Below are 18,954 nucleotides of genomic sequence, written 5' to 3' on the forward strand. Positions count from 1 at the left end.
CCAATGGGTGGATAAAGAAAATATGATATGTATGTATGTGTGTATATATATATACACACACACATATATATAATATATATATATACACCCCCCCATACACACAGACACACGCCTTGGAATACTACTCAGTCATAAAGAGGAAGAAAATAATGCCATTAACAGCAACCTGGATGGAATTGGAGACCAGTATTCTAAGTGAAGTAATTCAGGATTAGGTAACTAAACATTGGATGTTCTCACTTATAAGTGGGAGCTAAGCTATGAAAATTCAAAGCCATAAGAATAATATAATGGACTCTCAGGACTCAGGGAAGGTTGGAGTGGGAAGAGGGATAAAAGACTATACATTGGGTGCTGTGTACACTGCTCGGGTGATGGGTGTGCCAAAATTTCAGAAATCACAACTAAATAAATTATCCATCAAATCAAACACCACCCGTTCCCTAAAATCTATTGAAATAATATAAAATATGAGAATGAAATCAAACAGATGAATATTTTTAAATGACCAGAAAAAATGGGTAAACTGAGGCTCAGGGTGAAAGACTGGCTCAGCAGAAGGGTGGGACTTGACCCCAGCTCTCCTGATTTTTAGTCCGGTGTTCTCTCCACCACTCACTTACTCATTTCTCCATTTTTAATTTTTTTTTTTTGGACAAAGATGTATTGATTTTGTTGATATCACATGGAAAGCCTTAATTGGCTCATAGAACCAAAGGCTTTGTAAAATAGTTCAATATTACTGTAGGAAGCAGGTAGCAGTTGCTATATTTCTAATGCCACATACGTTCCACTGGGAAATGACTAAAGCTCTAAAACAATAAACATTTTTGCCATAAATTTTAGGAAAAAACTGACGCTGAAGCAGTATGCACCATAAAGGCCAAGCAGCACTACTCATCTCAAAATATCAAAAGGAAGAGAGAGATTTTTTATACAATTCAATTGTTTAATAGTTCCTTTAACAACAGTTAAAATATGAAAATCCTGCTCAAAATGAAGCCAAAGTAATCTGAGTATTTGCAAAATAGAACCGATACTGTCAGTGGACTTCTTAATATTCTTGTGTTTAAGTACAATATGTGAAATGTAGTTAAGCTCAGTAAAAATTTTTTCACGTAACTTGTGAATGAGGGCAATGAATTTCAAAATAAGCTTGACAAATTTTAACATCAGCTCGTATGGCTTTATACTATTTAATATTTTTGCCAGTATTTTCCTTCTTGACAAAAAGTATTTCTAACCATTAAACAGGTATTAAATCTCTGAAAAACAAATTTTTTAGTTGCCAAGGTAAGTAATTTTTGAAGAGATTTTCTGTCACAGAAAGAAAGGAATCTTGCATCATAATCTTTCTTGTTGGAATAAACTGAAGAAGTCCCATCTATCAGGTTTCCCAACTTCAAGCTTCAAATACAACAAATCTGTTTCCCTTCTTTCCAGTTCTAGCAAATTTCCAGACACAAAACATACAACATTTCATGATGGTAAATATCACAGTTGCCACACAGGACAGCAGGAACCCAATCACGTTGAAGGAGTGTTACTGGAAGCCTGTGAGGTCCTGGGCTGCAACCCGAGGTTGCTTGTCTCCTTTACGGCACATGACAAATTCAATCCAGAAGACCGCTCGACCTTTACTGGTTGATCATGTCAAATTCTTGATAACTTCATAGTGTTCTCTTTATATCTGAAGGGTAAACATAGAGATACCAAAATTGAAAGTAAGTTTATTTTCTTGAGCATATCAAGTCCATGTAAGGCTTTTATTTTTTATTTTATTTTATTTTATTGATTTATTGAAACAGAGTCTCACTCTGTTGCGCAGGCTGGAGTGCAGTGGTGCAGTCTCGGCTCACTGCAACCTCCCCTTCCTGTGGTGTCAAGAGATTTTCCCGCCTCAGCCTCCCGAGTAGGTGGGATTACAGGCGCACACCACCATGCCTGGCTACTTTTTGGATTTTTAGTAGAGAGAGACAGGGTTTTTCTATGTTGGCCAGGCTGGTCTCAAACTCCTGACCTCAGGTGATCTACCCGCCTCGGCCTCCCAAAGTGCTGGGATTACAGGCGTTAGCCACTGCACCTGGCCCATGAAAGGTTTTTACAGTGCCAAATGATTCAGAGTAAATGACATATAATTGACATAGAATTTGTACAATTTAGTTTGAGTCATCATAGAAACTTCGGCTATTAAATTGGAATTTTATCATTGACAAATTTTTTAAAGTAAAATGGAAAGTCAGGAAAACTAATTTCTTTCAGGCAAAGCAAATATGAGCCATTTTATTATTTTTTTTTAATTTGTTAATTTTTAGTTTTTGTGGGTACTTACTAGGTGTATATATTTATGGGTTTCATGAGATGTTTTGATACAGGTTGCAATGTGAAATAATCACATCATGGAGAATAAGGTATCCTTCCTTAAACATTTATCCTTTCTGTTATGAACAATACAATTACACTCTTTTAGTTCTCAAACAGGCATATGAGAACGTGCTCAACATCATGAGCAATTTTAAGTTCTTTAGGAAAGATAGTGAAAATACAATTTGAGAATTACCATTTTTAAGTTCCTAAAAGGAATTGTGCCATGGTCAGTGAAATGCCTCATAGCTAGTCACTCTGCTTCTACCCTACCATTTTTCTCCTACTGTTTCCTACCCAGTAGCCAGAATGAAATTTTTGAAATTAAAGGTCAGATTTTGCAACTCCCCTGATTAAGATTTTTGCCTGACTTATCATATTAAGAATAAAATCCAACTCTGTTATTTGGTCTACAGGACCCTGCAATGTCAAACACTGGCAAGCTCTTCTCCTAACACTTTTTCCATACACACTATGTCTTCTAGAGACATTGGTCTATTTTTCTTTAAAGTACCAAAGTGTTCTCATCATAGCATCTTTACACATTTTGCCCCCTCTCTCGCACTCTTGGAACATTCTTTCTTTCAACAACCCAAGGCATGCTTCTATCTCCTTTTGAGGTTTCCCTCTAAGTGTTACCTCTAAGATAGGCTTTTCCTGGACACTCTATGATGGAACCTCTAGGATTTTCTCTATTGTTTTATGCTTATTTTGATATTTGATTCCTAGAATTTTAAATACATTATATATCATATAAAATAAACCTTTAAATATTGAAATGAAAAGATAAAAATACATACACTAAGTGAATAGGTCGAAAGTGTGAGATCATCTTGAACATTATCTTGAAGAGAAGATACCAATTTACCTTCTGCTCAGATCATGGTGTACGATATCACAACCTGCCTAGAATAACTCTCCTTTTCTGAACCATTTATTCACTACTTTTGTCTTCCAATTAAATATTAGCCTGACTTCAAATATCATACATTAGTTTCCTTTGTTTATGTAATTGAATTATATAACATATATTCATTAGAGCCTATTTTTTTTTAAATTTTTGTGTAGCTGTTGTTGGTTAATTCCATTGCTGTTTAGTATTTTGTTGATTGCTAAAACACAGATTATGTCATCATTTTATGACCAATAGACATTTGGGTTGCTAACAATTTTTGGATAATATTAATAATTCTGTCATAAACATTCTTGTATATGAAATCCAAGAGTTCTGGGCCCCCCCTCACAAGATGTGCGACAGCTGTGTGGCTCATCTCTTCAGCCCCCATGCACATTCAAGCCCCTTATGGGAGGGGGAGCATGCAGACAGGCAAGTGCAGGAGCCTGGGCGAGCGCCCCTGGGCTCTGGCCCCATGGCAGCATCCAGGGGTGGGTGTCTACAACTCCCAAAGCCCAAGTAGGTATGTGTTGGTGTACTCTTTTAACCTTGCAATGTACTGATGGCTTAAGTGTTAACCAGTTCAGTGCCCTGTTAGTACTTAAGTCCTTGTCCAGGATCCAGAAAGAATCAGGTCGCACATGGACTCGAAGGATGAATGCAGGGGTTTTTATTGAGTGGTGGAGGTGGCTCTTGGATGAATGGAGAGCTGGGATGGTGATGGAGTGGGAAGATGATCTTCCTCTGGAGTTTGGCCATCCAGCATCCAATTTCCTCTCCTCTCCAACTGTCCCCAGCTGAACTACTCTCTGCATTCAGAAATTCATTCTCTTCTCTCTGATGCACCATTCTGCCATTCTTCGGCTCTTCTTTTCATGCCGGGGGTTTGGGGTTCATATGGGTACAGAATAGGAGGGCATGGTGGGCCAAAAGGCAACTTCGGGCCTCAAAAACAGAATGTCTGTTCTCATTTAGTTTTCAGGCTTGAGGGTGGGAACTTTGCTGGGGAACCGACCTCTTCTACCCAGTATTTTCCTGTTTCCTGTCCATGTCATATGTAGCACTAGGTTTACATATTTATACATATCTGTTGGGTATATAATTGAAAGTAGAATTGCTGAGATAAAAATGCATGCTTAATTATGATTAACTTCTTGACTTTGTTTTTTTCTTAATTTTTAATTTTTTTAAGTTTTATTTATTTATTTATTATATTTATTTTTTTTTTTTGGAAACAGAATTTTGCCCTTGTTGGCCAGGCAGGAGTGCAATGGCATGATCTTGGCTCACTGCATCATCCAACTCCCAGGTTCAAGCGATGGCTCACGCCTGTAATCCCAGCACTTTGGGAGGGCAAGGCGGGTGGATGTTCTGAGGTCAGGAGTTCAAGACCAGCCTGACCAACATGGTGAATCCCTGTCTCTACTAAAAATACAAAATTGGCTGGACATGGTGGTGCATGCTTGTAATCCCAGCTACTGGGGAGGCTGAGGCAGGACTTTAAATTTTTTTGAAGTGTATTTTCTTAATTTCCAAAATTAAAGATATTTTAGTTACATTTTTTTAAATTTCCCTTACTTCTACTAAGGCTGGATCATATATTCTTCATGATATTGAATCTTTTCAAATTTACTGAGTCTTGATTTATGTCCCACCACATGTCACTTCAAATAATTATTAACAATTCAATATGCTCTAAGAAAATGTCTTTTAGTTGATATATATGATACATATATATATGCATGCATGTGTGTGTGTGTATCATGTTACATTACAAGTTTTCATTCGTTAACTGTGTTCTTCTAATGTTCTATGGCATTACTCATTATTTGCTCCTCTTTTTAAAGTTTGTTTAGATTTAATGGAAGTATCTGTGTATTTACATTTAAATAAACCACCTTATTTTATATTTCTTTTATATTTGTCCAACCTGTTTTATTGTACAACCTGTTTTAAAAGTATTCCTTTAGGTGATGGCTGTCTTACATGAAAACATTATTGATAGTAGTTATAAATGCTGAACTGATGGTAGCTGGAGTGGGTAGACATTTTGCATGTTGTATCCTTTGGAGTATAAATAAATCAATTACTAAAAATTTAACTTATTAAAATTAAAAATTTTGTGCTTCAAAAACCATCATCAAAAGTGTAAAATGTTAGCACACCCAGAATGAAACAAAATATTTGCAAATTATGTATCTAAGATTATATCCATGATACATAAATAGTTCTTAAAACTCAATAATAAGACAAGTAGCAAAGTTTAAAAATGTTCCAAGGATTGGAATACGCATTTTTCCAAAGCCATATATGGTCAGTAAGCACATATAACAATGGTCAACATTTTTAGCTGTAATGAAAATCCAATCCAAAACCACAATGAAAGATCATTTCACACCCACTAAGAAGGCTATAACAAAAAGATAATAACGTGTTGGCAACAGTGTGGAGGAATTGGAACCCTCTTGCACTGTTGGTGGGAATGACAAATGGAACAAGGACTTTGGGAAACAGTTGAGCAGTTCTTCATAAACATACAGTTCCCACATGAGCCAGCAATTCCACTTATAGTATCAATCCCAAATAAAGAAAAACATGTTTATGCAAAAACACGTGTAGCAATGTTCCTAGTAGCCATAATTGGAAACAATCAAAAGGCCAATGAACTGATAAGTGAACATATAAAATATGGCATATCCATACTATAAAATATTATACTGCTGTAAAAAGAAATGAAGTATTAATACACACTACAACATGAACAAATCTAAAAACTATTTTAAAAAACCCAAAAATTTATGCTCAGTGAAAGAAGTCATTTACAGAACACCCTAAATTATGTGATTGCAGATGATGGCTTCGTGACTCGTAAGCATTCTAAATATATTGGGATTTTAAACCTTAAATAGGTGGATTTTAAGTCATGGAAATTATATCTAATTATCAACCTGTTACAATAATGAAAGGAATAAAAATGAATTTTTCAGCAGGAAAATAGTTATACTTTTAGATATTTTGGATATTTAATTAAAACATTTTATCATATTTCTTTAAGTTTATCCTTCTTTTCTACTGTGGATTGATCATATAATTTTTTTAAAACAGTCTTTTTTATATTATCTATATTACTTGAAAATTATTTTTGTGTAAAAAATTGTTTCACTATTGGATACCCATTAAATGTACGGAGTTCTAAAAACAGTTTTTAAATAGCTGCTCAAAAATAAAAGAAGATTTCAGATTGGTTACATCATTTAAATTCTTTCAAAATTAGTCTCTTGAAAAAAGGATGAAACTCATACTATTGAGAAGATAAGGTATCTATAAATATCACCTAGTGAAAAGATATTGTTATACTCACAGAGGGTCATTAATTATTGGCTTCAAGCATTGAGCAAGTCTGTACTAGACATTGTGTGGAAGTCCAATCTAATAGCTGTGCCCTTGGCCTTCATGTGTGCAATGTTATCAGGTTGATCTGCAAGCAATGGAATGTGCACCATATGGATCCCATGGTAGATTGCCTTGTAGATGCCATTGGATCCACCATGAGTTATAAAAGCCCTGGTTTTTGGATGAACTAGGATTGGATAAATTTTAGCAATATTACTCATAGGAATAAAATGAGAAATGCACAACGAAACACGCAAGTGACAGTGTTTTCTAGCTAAAACATTGAACTAAATTAAAATTGTGTTTCAGACTTCAGAGGAAGGAGCACATACTTCTGCTGGAGATATAAGTGAAAGCTATATGTTTTGTGCGACTTCAGACTGAAAAAAAATTAAACAAGATTACCAGTTGGACTAAAGAAACAATGTGATCTAAATTAAATGTGCAAAAAAAAGAAAAAGAATCAAAGAAAAGAGAAGGACATGTAAGAATGTGTTCTCCTAAGTGCAGTCACAGAATGTGATATGTGAGATGTGCAAGGCAGCAGGCAGTGGGGTGGTGGTGGTGCTATGATTGAGGAAGGACAGGTCACACTTCGTCACGAAATGAGTCATCACTTTATGATTAAGATTAGGAATTTAATCCTACAGAAAATTCAGACTTCCTGGTGATAGCAGAAGAGCTGTTTTATTAGTGACATTTGAAATAACCCTGCATAAAAAGAAAGAACAAGTGTAAAGTTATAGAAATAGGAGACAAAGAGACAATCTATGATGTTAATAAAAAATTCTGCAAGAAATAATAACACTTGAAATAAAAATACCCTGATTCTGACCATAAAGACTGTGAATGTATATCATAAAATGCCAGCAATTATAGCTTATTATGTTCCCCGTAGGACTGGAAAATAAATATAAAGAAGTTTCATTTTATTTATAAGTTTTTCCATAACACATTTTGAATAAGCTTATTTCATGATTAATTATTCACACTCTAATGGGCTGGTACTAATATATTCAGTATTTCTACTCCAGAGTCATACCAAGAAGGTCATTCTGGGGTATCCACTTGGACACTCGAGTATTGAGTCCCAAGCCATGTGGTCTATTCCCATCAAATCTCCACAGAACCTGCTACAGTAAAAAAAAATCTTATTCCGTTAGTAGAACTCCAAAGTTAGAGAATGTTAGGACTCTAAAGAGATTAAGAATGAGATCGGGGATGTTAGGTAATAAAACTACTCAAAGACTGATGTAAATAGAATGCCAACATTTCATTTTCTTAACTTCTATAATTACTTAAGCATATAAGGAAGTCAGGATTTTCCAAATAATAGCTTAGAAAAATGAGATTATAAATGAAAAGTTCAAGTATTTAAAAAATTGCTATGCTTTACAAAAGAAGACCTATGTGTGGCCAACCATCATATGCAAAAAGCTTACCATCACTGCTCATTAGAGAAATGCAAATCAAAATCACAATAGATACTATCTTGCACCAGTCATAATGGCTATTATAAACTTAAAAAGTAATAGATGCTAGCGAGATTGTGTAGAAAAAGGAATGCTTATACTCTGTTAGTGGGAGTGTAAGTTGGTTCAACCATTGTGGAAGACAGTGTGGCACTTCCTCAAAAACCTAGAGGCTAAAATACAATTCAACTCACCAATCTCATTAGTGGGTATATACGCAAAGGATGATGAATGATTCTCTTATAAAGGCACATACACATGTTTATTAATAGCAGTAGTATTCACAATAGTAAAGATATGGAATCAACCTTAATGCCCATCAATGATTGACTGAATAAAGAAAATGGAATGGGATACATATACACCATGGAATATTATGCAGCCATAAAAAGCAAGATTTGTATTTTACAGGACATAGATGGCGCTGGAGGCTGTTATCCTTAGCAAACTAGCATAGAAACAGAACCACATGTTCTCACTCTTAAGTGGAAGCTAAAAGATGAGAACACATGGAAACATAGCATGGAACAACATACTGGGGTGTATTGGAGGGTGGAGGGCAGGAGAAGAGAGAAGATCAGGTAAAATAACTAATGGGTACTGGTCTTAATGACTGGGCAATTAAACAATCTGTAAAACAAACTCCCATAATACAAATTTATCCATGTAACAAACCTGCACCTGTACCCCTGAACTTAAAATAAAATTAAAAAAATAAAATAAATTTAATTTTAAGCACATAAAAATTCTAAAAAATTGTATGTATGAAAAATATTTAAATAGTCATTATAATTCTAGTGAGAATAAGCAGTTACAATTTAGTAATGACCTATATGCTTATTTTATTTTATGTATTTTATACTAGTTTTCATCTTCCAAATTAAATATTAATTTATTCATTTTTAGTAATATAGGAAGTAATTCATGTATTTCTGCTTGTCTATAAGTTATTATGTTAGGGTTTGGTGTTCTTTGATTGACAAAAAAGCAAGTTGATAAAATAAGCTAATTGTAAGAAATAATGCTACAAAGGTAGCATGTATAACTTCTTTGAAATTATGAATTATCAAGCACTACTTCCGGGAGAAATTTCAAGGGACAATTTCTGAGACAAATTCAGAGTATTATCAGTATTGCTAATTTTTGTTGTTTTTTTTCAGCATTGAAATGAGGAACCTGCTGGTATCATAAATAAAGATATAGCTGTTGAATAAATTCAAAATCATATTTTTCTGAATTTGGTCAACAGATTGTTAGCACTTAGACAATGTGCTACAAAGCTTTGACAACAGTGATTAATATGTTCTACTATCGCCAAGACATTCTTATGTTTAAGTTACAAATTTTGGAACTCCCAAGCAATCCTCATAAACTGATAAATAATTTACAGTGTTTTACTTGTTATATCAGTATTAAAATAACTGGGTTTTCAGCAAAAAACTTTAGTAGAGGTCATTGCAAGAAGACTATATCAGATAGGGAGCTAAAAAGTAATTGACAAATACACAAAAGTCACCGTTTTATTCTATACAGAAGAAAATATGTTCCTACTATGTATTATAGAGGGAGCATCTGAACCTATTCCCCACCTGGCTTCCTTCTGTTTGACTCCTTCCTATATTTTTATGTATTATAGAGGGAGCATCTGAACCTATTCCCCACCTGGCTTCCTTCTGTTTGACTCCTTCCTATATTTTTTTCTGCTGCCTCCATTGGGAAGAATTGTTAATCTGATAGTTAGTGCTGAGTCCTTGTGGGGTCACATTTTATACAGCACAGGATCCACCTTCAGGTCAGGATCCATTTCCATCCTTTTTCTTTCATCTTCCTGTTTTAGATATTGGCTGGGCCCAGTCCAGCAAGGGAGGCTGCTTTTTCTCTTTTTCTAAATCTACCTGGCTAGGTGAGAACTTGGACTAAGTCTGTCAGCCTAGGCCATTCTTTCTCTGAATAGTACCCTGAACATCACTCAGATGGGCCTATTCCAAAATGTAGAGGAACTATATGAGGCCGGATTACATGGCAAGCCTAAACTGCATGAAGCATGTTAGACATTTTGAAATACCTGCTATTGTTATTGTGCTAGTGAAGTCACCCATTAAAATGTAACTTCTTCTGATAACATCTATAGTGTGTATAATTTCCTCAGGAATCCTTAAACATAAGGATCAGATGACAGGGAAATAATTTGGTGATATCTCTTATGTGACCTCAATATCATGGTAATACCAAAACTTTACCTACACCTCTTAATATATTTCTTCCTGTTCACAATATTAGTACCAAATTTATTATCCATGATTATACCCTTTGTATTACTTTAGCATCTTTCATGTACATTTCTCATTTTGAACTAATATCTGATAATTAGTGCTTTCCCAAGAGCTACATTTCCAGGAAGGAAATTTCTATAATTGGATTATTTATAGACTTTAACAGCCTCTTTTGGTAGTTTTCCATACCGTAAGGAACTTTATCTATCCTTCTGTGGATCTTGGCAAGGGCTGATGCAATTACATTGGCCCTTTCTTCAGACATGGTGCTGATCATTGACCCCAGAGAAAACACCACAACACCATTTTCTCCAGAGCTCTGGATAAATTCTTCCATTTCCTGTGAAAAAAGAATTTGTTCCATCACAAAAGAGTAACAGCACAGCAGGCACTACTGAAAGAATTGGTACAAATTACTAAAGAGAGAAAATCAAGTATTATCAGGAATTATTGGAGGAAATTATGTCTTTTAACTGACCCAATCATTCAGTTTCTTATCAAGAAGATGTAAAATATGAGATAGGTAGCCTCTACTAAGTGTGTTTATGTAAATATGTGTGTGTGCATGTTTGTGTGTGTGTGTAAGAGAGAAATGAAATGGAGCTATTGCATAGTAGTCAGGGAGATAATGTTAGAAAACACTATACCCAGACTCTTCACTTATAATATTACAGTTACTAATATAGGTTCTTGGAAAGTGGCACTACTTGGCTTTAATTCTATATTGTCATTCTACTAAATCACATATCTTTATTTCAGGCAGGTTTTCTTATTGGGGGAAACAGCCCCCAATATTTCAATGTAGGTTCTTTTCTATTTTCCCTAAGTATCAGCCAGTCTGAGAAATAAAGGGAAAGAGTACAAAAGAGAGAAATTTTAAAGCTGGGTGTCCGGGGGAGACATCATATGTTGGCAGGTTCCGTGATGCCCCCTGAGCCACAAAACCAGCAAGTTTTTATTAGTGATTTTCAAAGGGGAAGGAGTGTATGAATAGGTGTGGGTCACAGAGATCACATGCTTCAAAGGCAATAAAATATCACAAGACAAATGGGCAGGGCAAGGTCACAAGGCCAGGGTGAAAATAGAATTCCTGATGAAGTTTCATGTCCCACTGGGCACACATTGTCATTGATGACACATTATCAGGAGACAGGGTTTGAGAGCAGACAACAAGTCTGACTAAAATTTACTAGGCAGGAATTTCCTAATCCTAATAAGCCTGGGGGCACTACAGGAGACCAGGGCTTATTTCATCCCTTATCTACAACCATATAAGACAGACACTCCCAGAGCAGACATTTTAGCCCCGCCCCCCCCAAATGCATTCTTTTCCCAGTGCTGTTAATTATATTCCTTACTAGGGAAAGAATTCAGTGATATTTCTCTTACCCGTTTTTGGTAATAAGGGAAACATGACTCTGTCCTGCCTGGCTCCCAGGCAGTCAGACCTAATGTTTATCTCCCTTGTTCCCTGAACATTGCTGTTATCCTGTTCTTTTTTCAAGGTGCTCAGATTTCATATTTTTCTAACACACATGCTTTACGAACAATTTGTGCAGTTAATGCAATCATCACAGGGTCCTGAGGCGACATACATCCTCAGCTTCTGAAGATACTGGTATTAAGAGATTAAAGCCAGGTATAGGAAATTATAAGAGTATTGATTGGGGAAGTGATAAATGTGCATGAAATCTTCACAATTTATGTTCTTCTGCCGTGGCTTCAGCTGGACCCTCTGTTCAGGGTCCCTCACTTCCTGCAACATTTTCTATAGAATTGTTTTAGTTTGAAGCTATCAATGGTTTTCTTCCCTAACTATAAACACTGAGAAAACGTTACTCACAGTTGGGGTGATTTTTTGTTTACATTCATCTTCCTCTATAATTCTTTACACTTCACTAAAATTTTGTCAGAGTTTCCCAGTCTTTTTTCAAAAAAGAAAAAAAGTAACAGTAAAAAGTGGTGGTTAAGAATCACTGACATTCTGGAGTCTGGTTGTGGTTTGGAATTTCTATGAATTAGTACTGAGAGTCTCATTTATAATACTGAATTGTACAGTATATAGTTAGACAGTTGAATGATCATATTTTTCAGGTGATTCTTTAGGTGGAATAACTTTTCCCTGAAATCACACTGTTAAATTGATGTTCTATTTATAACTGCCTGTGAGGAACTCTCATTGTCACTTTGTTGTGTCTCGGAGGCAGCAGCACTTGCACCATAATGGGAGAGACCACCAGCGCTTTCCACAGGGGAGATCTGGTCACCCTCATGAGTAGCTCACTCACACTACACTTCTTGGTGAAGATGTACTTGGCTAAAATTGATTGATATTTACTCTGATTTGCTTTCTCCAATCTATGCCAATATTTAAATTTACAAACTTTCAGTTTTAATCATTAGTGTAAAACTTTTTTTAACTGCTGTTTATAAAACAAAGAAAAAAATCCAAATATTGACTGTGAAGACCATATATTGCTGTATGTTTTTTTCAAATACGATTTTTAATCTTAAGACATCAATGTTAATGTGAGAGTCATTGTACTACTATTTCAGATAATACATGGGGCATCTAGACATTTTGTGTGATTGCAGTTACCTGTTGCCACATTTACTGTAACTCGTGTTCAGGGTTTACTCTCACTGGCTTGATGCCCAGAGCCTTCTTCATCCACCCAGTGTTGAAGGAATCTAACTTCTGTTTACTGATTCATCACTAATGTGGACTGGTTGTTTCAGACTCTGTCACAACTTCATAAAAATAATACAAAATCACTGTAAGTAATTTAACAAAAGTATGAAAAGTTTCAAAAAGAAAAGGAAATATTTCTAAAATTTCTATCTAGAGATATTACCAATGTAAAATATGTATATTCTCATCATGGCTTTTATTCTATTTACACATGTACACTCATGACATTTATTTAGAAAGTTTTAACCTTATTGTATATACATTTTCCTCTTACAAAAAATTTGTCATCTTGTTATATTTATCATTTTCTACTACACTTTACTTGCATTATCACTCACAGTGTAATTGAATATTTGATTGATAAAATTATTGTAAGGCTATAGTATGCATATAGTATAAGTTTTTAGTCATTCCTTCATTTAAGATGTTGGATTATTTCCAATGTGAATTTTATGAATATTTTCCATAAATATTAAATGTGCACATCTTGATTCATTTTTTTCTCAGTATGATTACATGAAACTATATTATTAAACCAATGATTATGTGCATTTTTAAATCACTAGAAATATTTTGCCAAATGTCTTTTTCTCTTAAAATATAGACATATATTATGAGAATCTAATATTTAATTTAAAAGAAAACAACATGGGTTAACAATTATTCTACATAATAAACAATTAGAGAACCAATTTTACAACCATTGACTTGCATTCAAATCTTTCTGCAAGTTAATAACAACAGCTACTATTAGTAATTATCACTATTATACTACTAGTCATCCTTTTTCTTATCCTTCTACACCTCCTATTCTCTTCCCCCTCCTATTGGCACTATCACTTTCCCTTAATATGAATAGGGAAATCTTTCAATAGTAGGGTAGGGTGGCATAGAATTTTTATTAGTCTTACCTTAGCTTTTGTCTCTTTAGAAAGTTATAAAGCACATACAATTTGCATTCAACATAGATATTGTATTTTACCCATGGAATACATTCTCAGTTTTATGTAGACAAAAATCTTAAAAGATTACTTAATAATGTATTAAAGAATGCTTACTTTCTACCTATGTCTTAAAAGTATGACACTAATTTAAAATGTATGAGGTTCTTGTGTTCCTTTACAAAGAACATCATCTTCTAAGTCGACAGAATTCTTTAATTATTGTAAACTAAGTTTACTACTATTCAGATACAAGTGATAGAAATTATTTGGTCTTTATAATACGTGCCTCATTCATTTTCTCCATGCTTCTCTGTAGGGGGCTTTGGTGTCTAGACACAAGTTCAACCAGGAAGCTGTACTAAGTTGCTTGTCATAAGGCTGAAAACACCTGCTCTAATAAGGCATGTTTCTGTTCTAAGATGTAAACGTCAGATATCTCAGTGTAGAATGAGTTACATCCTTGAGTAAAATCAAGTGAACACTGGGTTTGGCTGCAAATATTATTAAGGGTACACATTTATATTGTTGAGTAACTATTTTCTTTTTAAGATAGAATACTTAAAATCCTCATAAATTGCAGTAGAATTTTAGAATGTCAACTTACGCATCTTACTAGCAAAACTAGTATGCCTACTTTTATTCAAGTCCACAATGTATCTGTCCTCCACGACTTTTCAAGAGAACGTAATCTTGATGTGCTGAACAATCTGGTTCTATTAAATGAAGAATGGTATCTCAAGTGACTTGCACATGTTAAGTAATTAATAGTGTTAGTAATCATAACAAAATAACCATAATTGCAAAATTAATATTTCTGAATCACTGACTATATAACAGAGAGATTTTAAGTGTTTTGTGTGTATTAACATTTTTTCCACAAAACACAATATGAAGTGGGTACTATTACTGCAAATGTAGGCATAATTACTTCTAGTCCAACATTCTAATCCACTTTTCCATCATCTGCTACTAGATTCCATGCAAAATTTCCCAAATGGTCTGCTCTTTCTTTGTTTCTTTTTTTTTTAATAACCTTATCATATATCTTCATTTCCTAACTCTTTTTAGTAGTCCCCAAAGGTGCTTAATAAATATTTTAACTCCTAATAAGTATCAGGCTCTAACGTGTCTCTCAGCATCATCTGATTCTCACTCAGCCTGTCCCTGCAAACTAAACTTGGAGTCTTGAGAACTTTCCTGAACACTTTACCTTTTTTTCTTTTTGTGTTTTCTGCCCTCCTCATTATTTCACCAATTTCTGCACATTGTTCAGCTGTCAGCTTCATTATCAGTGAGTCCAGGATACTTTCTATTATCTCCACTGATGCTATCTTGGCATGAGATAATAGCTTTTGCACAATTTTTATTACTTGTACATATTCTATCTTTTGAAATAGAATGTAATGTGTGTGGGGACAGAAACTGTGTCTATTTTTTTCCTCTTGCCTGTGGTTTTTGTTAAACTTTTATAAATATTCTCTTAATGAATGACCAATACCTTCTTACGTGTTGCATAATCAAGGCTTTAATTTAACCAACCCTATTTTCAAAGTCTCCTTAGTATCCCTCTGTATCTATAATAATGATGAAACTCACGTACTTGTGATGGTATCGATAAATCAACAAGTACAAGAGTTCCTAATTGCTATCTGCTTTACCCCACCCACTTCCCATCTTTCTTTCTAAGTCAGACACTCTGCAGGAAGACGGTAGAGTCATTCCTACTAAAAATTCAAAGCTAACAAAACCAAATCAACAAAATTATCTTTACCTTAGGTAGGGGTTTGGTAGATTTGCAGTGGAGTCCTCCAACAAATTCAACATTTGGTAAGAGTGGATGAGGAAATTGAAAATTCCAGGAGTTTTTAATAAGCCATATGTATGTCAGCTTTCTCCATTGTCTCAGATAAGGTAATGGGTCTTCCTGAGAGGAAAAATGAAAGAAAAAGTGGATTACACAAGATAATTACATTAGGTAATTTTCTGAAAGGGATTAGAATAATGTAGGCAAAAATGTAGACCAAGTGTCTGTACTTTGAAATACATGAACATATATTCAAATATAAACATAAGTTATTTTTTATGTATTATATATTTTGCCCAAGTGTATTTATAAGAAAAGCAAACTGATAAGAGAATTTTGAGGGTAAACTACATCGTTAATGTCACATCGGAATACTCACAATCACAAACAATTATTAAAATAATCTATAGAGAAGTAAACATCCATTTCTTTACCCTTTAAAACTTCAATAGTAGCATATAAACATTTAAACAACTCTTTGAGCTCCATGATCAACTAATTCTGCCTAACCCATAAAAATAATTTTCTGAGAAATAGTCTAGTTTCCGCAGTTCATTAAGCTAATCTTTTTATCTTTGGTTATTCAAGTGAACTGTGGGCTATTTTGAGAGTGTAGCTGAAATCCTTGTACCAACTACTGCTTTTGATTTATGCTAAGGTATTAACCATATTAGCTTTTAAGTAAATATATTTGAAAATTACAGCTAGAAAATTTTGAGAAATTATTCAAATAGAGATTTTTATCCAACCTTAATTTGGCTTATATTTTATAATAAACAGACATAGTATTTTTTTTAAAAAAACTATATAGATAGAAAAATGTTCAGACTTCAATAAGATGATTGGTCTTAAAATGAATAATTTCCAATCTTTTAGTGAAGGAATGTGGAGACATTAGAAACTACAAATTGCCCTTATTGGTTTTTGCATTTGAGACAGAAGCACTATTTCTCTCAACTGTGAAGGAAACCTTCTGGTAACATGGGGACATATTTTAATTTCAGAATAAAGAAACTGCGGTGTACAAGGAAAAACAATTTCTGCAATGTTACATAGATAGTTGTGGTAGAAAATTGTGTAACTACTCAATATACATATATGCATTCAGTAAGATGTTTGTGGACGGGTCTGACTTTTTTAAGATAAAAATATGTATAGTAAAACAGATGTGTGATTGTTTAAAGAAATATTAGGTGCACTAATTTACAGGTTTATGACTTCCTAGAATGTTCTGTACGGCCACAGGGTTTTAACTGAACTTATAATTTAAGCTTTTCTATAATATTTGTGCAATTGATAGATCATCTTGTGTTTTCATTTCATAAATTCACTTACGAAATACTCCACTACCAGCTGGGCATGGTGGCTCATGCCTGTAATCCCAGCACTTTGGGAGGCTGAGGCAGGTGTATCACTTGAGGTCAGGAGTTTGAGACCAGCCTGGCCAACATGGTGAAGCCCCATCTCTACTAAAAATACAAAAAATTAACCAAGTGTGCTGACACATGCCTGTAATCCCAGCAGTGAGTTTAGATTGCACCACTGCACTCCAGCCTGGAAGACAAAGAAAGACTCCACCAAAAAAAAAAAAAAAAAAAAAAAAAAAAAAAAAAAGGACCCTGACTTTATTGCTTTATATAAGCTCAGCTTCAAAGGCACAGGAAAGTTAGATCTCCATATTACCAACTGAAAAAATTACTTAGGTAAAACTTCACTGGAAAACTGATCCCACTTCTTCATATTAAATATTTGGTTGGAACCAAAATTGAAAATAAACCAGATAGATCATATATTTTTACCCTCTCTATGAAAGTCATTTGGTCACTTAATTCTGACATAACAACAGGTATGTAGGAAGGCAGAAACAGAAATCCTACACTGTGCTTTTCAAGTGTGTAGCCAGCAGAGAAGTGGAGACTGTACAGGAAGGGTATGTTAAATAGCTCAGCCAGCAACTCACCACAGGGAATAATAGCATCTGCAAGAACAACATCAAATTTTAACTTTTGTAGTTTTTTCATAAGTTTATTATTTTAAACTACATCCTTACAGAACTTTCTAAGTATGTCATTAAATGTCCACATGATTTCTTGTACTTGTGAAAAATATGACCAAAATGTGTCTTTTGGAAGGGCTGCCCATCTCTTGACTAGTTGCATGATGATGTCCTCCAACTCAGTTTTAGTTAAAGATGCAGGATAAACTTAAGTTTAAGAGTAGGTAGGCTGTTGGGATCAAACAAATGGAAGCTGAAAATGCCAGTACAGGCACCTCATGCCCCCTCTGGACAAGCTCATCCAGGATTGTCTTTATATTCATCCAATGGCTGAATGCTATGGGCCACACCAGCACCTTTCCACAACTTCCAGAGCTAATGTAACAGCTCAGCTGTATCCGCAGCAAAATTGAAGTCCATTTCATACACATCCTGGTGCAATGAAATGCTTTTTTCCATTTGCTGTTTCTTTCTGTCATTTATTATGGTTATATCCATGGATAAATCAATCACGAAGTTCAAATGTAACTTTTACACTTCAAAGGAAATATATTATCATTAGATTAACAGTCTGAGCATGTAGATGGCAAGGAGATAAATGAAGGTAGATGATCTATTTACACAAGTGTGTTTAATGTCCCTTTATGTTTATAAGTGCTATCTTTGAGCTAATATCAATGTTCTTGTATGGACACATCACTTGTCTTATGTAATTTATTTTAGAAAAGTTTCCAGAAACGTAGTCATGAGAGGTCCATGTTTGTGCATTTTGTTTGACACAGAACTAAAGATAAAATAACAAAACATGGTTCAAATAATTTTTTGTATATTTTGTTTACATATAATTTATATACCACACAGCACCTTCAACTGAGGCATGGTGTGCAGTGCAGGCTGCCATTTTTGCTGTTTGTGCAAGTTAGCTGTTCTGCCCTTCGAGCTTTGGAGAGTCCAAATGTACATTTGGTGGAAGGAATTCCCCAGTTGCTGCACATCTGCTCTATAAAAACATGGCCAGAGTGCTTCTTTAAGCAGGTACCAGATCCTGTTCCTCCTCACTGGGTGGGACTTCCCAACAGGGGACTCCAACCACTCCCACCAGTGTTCTTGTGTCTACAGAG

At 34.6% G+C, this 18,954-nt stretch overlaps 1 pseudogene; it reads right to left on the reverse strand.

Moving 5' to 3' along the window:
* Positions 1-1,653: 1,653 nt before the first annotated feature.
* LOC100612543 (UDP-glucuronosyltransferase 2B4-like) lies at positions 1,654-18,264 on the reverse strand (annotated as a pseudogene).
* Between the last annotated feature and the right edge of the window lie 690 nt (positions 18,265-18,954).

The sequence above is a fragment of the Pan troglodytes genome, chromosome 3 (genome assembly GCF_028858775.2).
Source record: "Pan troglodytes isolate AG18354 chromosome 3, NHGRI_mPanTro3-v2.0_pri, whole genome shotgun sequence".
NCBI lineage: Eukaryota > Metazoa > Chordata > Mammalia > Primates > Hominidae > Pan > Pan troglodytes.